This window comes from Bubalus kerabau, chromosome 13, assembly GCF_029407905.1.
Source record: "Bubalus kerabau isolate K-KA32 ecotype Philippines breed swamp buffalo chromosome 13, PCC_UOA_SB_1v2, whole genome shotgun sequence".
Classification (NCBI taxonomy): domain Eukaryota; kingdom Metazoa; phylum Chordata; class Mammalia; order Artiodactyla; family Bovidae; genus Bubalus; species Bubalus kerabau.
In genome coordinates, this window is record NC_073636.1 from 35,412,695 (window position 1) to 35,418,694 (window position 6,000).

The 6,000-nt window shown below is 45.2% G+C and overlaps 1 protein-coding gene across 1 annotated transcript in view; it reads right to left on the reverse strand.

The window, feature by feature from the left end:
* Positions 1–4,646, reverse strand: part of JCAD (junctional cadherin 5 associated) — a 45,467-nt gene extending 40,821 nt beyond the window's left edge. Inside the window, exon 1 of the mRNA XM_055544005.1 lies at positions 4,470–4,646. The gene's annotated coding sequence lies outside the window, so the exon portion shown is untranslated. The remainder of the gene's footprint in view (positions 1–4,469) is intronic.
* Positions 4,647–6,000: the final 1,354 nt, after the last annotated feature.

Here is a 6,000-nt window from a genome sequence, read left to right on the forward strand (position 1 = left end):
ACAAATCTGACATCATTCACTGTAAGCTATCCCTACGGAGCCTGTGTGCCACAACTAGAGAGTCCATGTGCTGCAGCGAAGATCTGGGGAGCCACAACTAAGACCTGATATGCCAAATAAACAAATATTTTAAAAAAGAAGAAGAAAACCGTTCAGTCACATTACCGATTTCTGGCTGTGCTCTTTGCCGTCACACCAACACTCGCTAAAGTCATTGCATTGGTACTGCAGGGAGTCCCAGGATGAGCCCTTCAAGTGCATGATTTTGTTTCAGTCCTCACCATTGTCCTCTGAGATGGTGCCACTGGGAACTGGGGCTCTGAGAGGCCCTGCTGGTAGGCAATTGCAGAATCTGGCCTAAGACTCTCATTCTGAACCCTAACCACAAGGCGTGTGCAGTCTAAGAGAGCATAGAAAGCCAAACACACTTGTGCTGGAAAAGAAAGGCGATATGGTCAAGGGTCATGTGGTGAAATCATCTTTCTTGTATCCCAGGAAACCAGGAGGGGAAGATGGGAGCAGACAGCTTGCTCTGGAGCTCAAGGGGCAGATGGCTTGTGTACTTGATCTTGGGTATTCCTGCCACTTTCTAGGGGCTTCCCAGATGTCACAGTAGGAAAGAAACCACCTGCTAGTGCATAAGATGCAAGAGATGCAGGTTCGATCCCTGGGTCCAGAAGATACCTTGGAGGAGGAAATGGCAACCCACTCCAGTATTCTTGCCTGGATAATTCCATGGACAGAGAAGCCTGGTGGGCTACAGTCCATGGGATCACAAAGAGTCAGATACAACTGAGCACATGCTGCTTTCTAGATGTGTGACTTCTGTGAGCCTCAGTTTCTTGCCTAATACTGTGAGGACAACAACAGTGTTCACCTTGTAGGGAAGCCCTGAGCATTAAGTGAGATAAGGCCTCTTTAGCAACCAGCATAGCGCTGGCACAAGGTAAGCAGGCAGAAGTATCAGCTCCTACCACTAACACCTTTCTAATGGTGCTCTGTTGGCAGGAAGGCTTAGGTTGCACTTAGGCAGAGGAAGGCTGGGAAAATAAGAAAAAAGCAAAGAAAATTATATGCAGAAGTTTTCCTGGAAAATCACAGTTATATACAACAGTGACATGACTTCTTGTTATGAAAGCATGTATCAGGGATAGACTGCTTCAGTGACACACCATTCCCATCTGTCCTCAATTTGTCAACTCAATGAAATAATTTTTTTTTTTTTTTTTGCTGTGGAGCATCTATGTGCCCAGCAGTATGCACACACATGGAGCCAAATGTTCCCACGAGATCATTTATCAACCAGCATGTTGAGATCAGGACACGGTTTCCCACAGAACAAAGTTATATTGTTGGGTTTCTGGGTCAACCCCGCAGAAGTGTCCTAATGCAGCTGAACTGCTGTGTATTTGACACAGAAGACAACACTGAAGCAAAGGGAGAAACAAGCTAAACCAACCCACATAAAGCCTCTGTAATAAGAAACTGTTGGGGCAGAAAGGTGGGTGAAGGCAGCTTTCTTTAGAGGAAGGTGACAAGATTGCACTATCACAGATTCCGGAGAAGATGACTTCATGATTTCCTAGATTGTTGTGGTTTACTGACACCGGCTCTCTAACATGATAAGCTCATTCCAAAATGTTTGCCTTTCTGCTTTCTCCAGCACAGATACATCCCTGGCCCAGCTCTTATGCCTTCCAGCCATGACTAAGATCATTTCAGATGAACAAGGAGAATGAAAAAAATGAGGATGGGGCAAAGTGGGGGCAGGGGGTGGGAAGCAAGGAAAAAAATGGGAGCCTTTTCTGCAGATTTGGGGCTACAATTGTGAAAAGGAAGAGGGGCAAGAGAAAAAGGCAATGAGTATGAGAGGGTGAATGTCTAAAGAGCACAAAGAGGGGGTGTGGTGTTTCCCCAAATGAAGGTGGAAGCTGAAGAGGAAAAAACCCGTTGCACACTGGTTTACAGCACTTGGACCTGGGGTGGTGGGCATGAGAGATGAGAACCAACTGTGTATACATGTATATGCCTGTGGTCTTCTGCCTTTTGTACACATACACACGGGTATATGGGGCTTCCAAGATGCCTCAGTGGTAAAGAACCCACCTGCCAGTGCAGGAGACACAAGAGACACAGGTTTGATTCTTGCATAAGGAAAATCCCCTGGAGGAGGAAGTAGCAACCCACTCCAGGATTCTTGCCTGGAAAACTCCACAGACAGAGGAGCCTGGTGGGCTATATCCTTGGGTTTGCAAAAAGTTTTACACAACTGAGCATACATGTATACGTACGCTTGCTATTATATTTTTAGAAAAAAAGGGCATTTCTTCATCAGGCAGGTCTCTGTAACTCAGAAAGCACCTGCAAAGGTTTTATTTTGCCCATAAAAGGAATCCCCCTCCTTCACCACTTCGCCTCCAAATCGCCCAATTATAAGGTAACTTCACCCCTCTCTCTCTCACCTACTTGATTTTGGGAGACTTCAACACAGGAAAAATATCTATCGCCTGCTTATGTAATTGTGAGGAAACAGAAAATGTGGTTTAAAGCTACTCTGAGTGTGATGCTGCCCGGGACCCTGAGCCAGGATGCCTCCCTGGCTGCTTCCACGACCCCGCCTCCCTGCGGGTTCTGGAGAAGGGATTTCACAGACTCAGGAAGGAACTGGATTACTGAGTCATCAGGACAGATGTGAGATGACCAGAGCAAGAATGCTTAACGGTCTTCTTCAGGAAAAATAAAAATTAAAAAAAAAAAAAAGACAAAACCCTTGTTTCTTTGATTTGCTGCTTTTTTTCAAGGACTCAGTGAAAAAAAAACAACCCTCCTTGCTTTAGGGCCTCAGTGATGACCTACCACAAGGTCTCCTTTAACTTCATTATTCTTTGATGTTTTTCTCAGTCTGTAAAAACACTACCAGTTCTTATTCTCTGAAAAGATTAATGTTCTTGATAAGATCTCAAAGTCCCTCTTGTTGGCTTGTTCTGGAAAGTCAGACAATAGTAGTTATACAAAAACTAGAAAGGGTTTTATGTTCACAAGTGCTAAGAAAACCTGTTTTTAGACATAGATATTTCTATTAATTTAGAGGCTATGCTTCATAATCACTTTTGACCATGAACTAGGAATTAGGCATGTTTTCCCAAGTGTGCTCCATGGATCACTCGCTTCAGGATCAACTTGGGGGGGTCTGACTAAAAGCCAGATTCCTGGACCTCATTGGATACCATCAGAATTTCTAATTCCTACAGTCGAGAGCCTGAAATCTCTATTTTAAGTACGTGCCCAGACAATTCGTACACATGGGCAAGTTTGAGAAGCAGAGAAAGAGTACAAGAGGAAGAACTAGTGTGTGGAGGGCCTAACAGAATGATTGGCACATGATAAACCTTCCCAGAACGGTAGCCATCAACGTCTCTCCGTGAGGCTGGAAGACACTCCAGGGAAATAAATTGCATTAGGGGTGTGTTAACTGTTGCCTTAGAGATTTGGCACCAACCCAAACAGAAAATTTACAACCATGGGGATTAAGAAAAAGGATGACAAATACATTTCAGTACTATACCTTCACTCTAAGGAGACAGGATCTGCATGGTTGTTGCATGAGAAAAATCACTTGCTGTCTCTTTCTCCACTTTCTCCTCCATCAGGCGACACCTTCATGGCCTCCCCGCCACCCACCACCACCAAGCGCCATCACCACCCACTGGAGCAGAATTGAGGTTCATTCCAAGCATCCCCCTGCCTGCAGACTGTGGTGCTTTGCCAGATTCATAAGGAAAACCCAATTCTCCTGTTTTCCAGGGAATGACAGTGGCTGGCTAGAATTGCCTGGGACAAAGGAGATACAGATGTGGCTTCCAGAGGACAGTGGACCAGCACTGGCGTGTCCACACACAGGCACTTCCGGCCTCCTCTCCTGCCATCTCACACCAGCTCATTGAGAATCTACCAGAATTAAGCTGAGTATTTTCTTTTTTCTTTCATTAAAAAAAAAAAATTTATTGGCTGGGTCAGGTCTTAGTTGCAGCATGTGGGATCTAGTTCCCTTACCAGGGATTGAACTCGGGCCCCCTGCATTGGGAGTGTGTAACCTTAAACACTGGACCACCAGTGAAGTCCTAAACATTGAGTATTTTCTTACCCTGTGTGACTTTTTTTTTTTAATGGGAGATATGTGAACAACTATGAAACAAGTTGGTTATCAACATTAATTAGAAAAAAAAAAAAGAGCCTGGTCTCCTGTATTGGAGGTGCATTCTTTACCATCTGAGCCACCAGGGAAACCTTCCACTGGGGGAGAGAATAACATTATCAGGGTTTTATTGGGTCTGTGATAGCAAGTGATACAAAGATGACACCAAGGCCAGGGGAGAGGCAAGAACTTCCTTTCATGTTTGCTGTGTGCCAGGCATGTGGCTAGGCCTTGACTTAAATTCTCCCACAGTTTTGTTACCAGGGTTACTCACTCAGTTGTAGCGCACCAGGCTCCTCTGTCCATGGAATTCTCCAGGCAGGAATACTGGAGTAGGTTGCCATACCCTTCTCCAGGGGATCTTCCCAACCCAGGGATCAAACCCAGGTCTCCAGCATTGCAGGAGGATTCTTTACTGTCTGAACCACCAGGGAAGCCCAGGGTTGGATGATTTTGAAGGAGTGATTTGAGTTGAGTGCTGGAGAGGCTATGAATCTCCCATATAAAGAGAGTTTTCTACATCTTTGCTTGTTTGTGTTCATAAAACACCCACAGCAATTGGTTTAAGCTTCTAGGATTGGATTTATCATGATATATCTTGGATTTGCTGTATCAGCCTGCGTGTTTAGTTCAGCTGCTGGATTTTGAGTTCTGGATTGTTCGTCTCTGTCTTGTGTTTTCTTAGGCTCCATGTTTATCTCTTTGGCGTCCACTAATCACAAAGCCAGAGCAGTGGCCCGGTTGTTTACAAGTCTTCTGTGATCGGGGGCCCAGGCTGGAAACTACCTCCTTATCTAACCCTCACACCCAAAGCCGGTATTGTCCCTTCCCTAAATCCTCCCCTCAGGCAACCAGGGAAAGCCCTGATGCCCCAGAGCCCCCCAGAGCCACTCAAACCAGCCGGTTCCAAGCTGGTTCCCTAGCCCTGCCTTGCCCTTTTCCACAGGCACCGCAGTAAAGGCTGTGGCCCGTGCTGTCCACTTGTTCTTCTCTGGCGCCTGGTGGACACTGATGCTTCCCCCACGGCACTGCGTGCCTCTCCTTTCTAGGGGAATTGTGAGCGACACTAAACTTTTCCATCAAAACCATTGGCCTCTCTGAATTGTCACTCGTGCGTGTGTGCTTAGGGTCGCTCAGTCGTGTCCAGCTCTATGGACTGCAGCCCGCCAGGCTCCTCTGATTATGGGATTCTCCAGGCAAGAATACTGGAGTGGGTTGCCATGCTCCCCTCCAGGGGATCTTCCCAACTCAGGGATTGAATCCACATCTCTTATGTCTCCATTGGCAGGCAGGTTCTTTACCACTAGTGCCAGCTGGGAAGCCCAAATTGTCACCCACCTCTATAAATTAAGACCGAAATCAACCCCTCTGTTCACTGCAACCTTGAACCACACCTTTGAACAGGTAGATAAAACAACTGCTCGTTCCACTGAATTATTGAATGTATCTGAAGTGAAAAATGGCCATCTAAACTGACATTGTGCAAATCCTGAGTTATAAATCCTCACAATATGCACACAGTGAAAACAGTAAGCAGAGGGCTGAGGGTCACCAAAGGAAAAATGACCAACACATTTAGAAAAGGCCTGAGTTTTCTTGAATTTTTGGTCTATTTGTTTTAAATCTGTTTTGAGTTTTACTTCTGCTTTTTCTGTATTCTATCATAAACCCAGCTTAGTGTTCTCAAACTTTATTAGCCTCTTAAGTTCCTGGTGTTTGATTGACCATATATATATATGGTGTATATATATATATATATATATATATATATGTATATGGTCAATCTGATATATACCTATGTATCA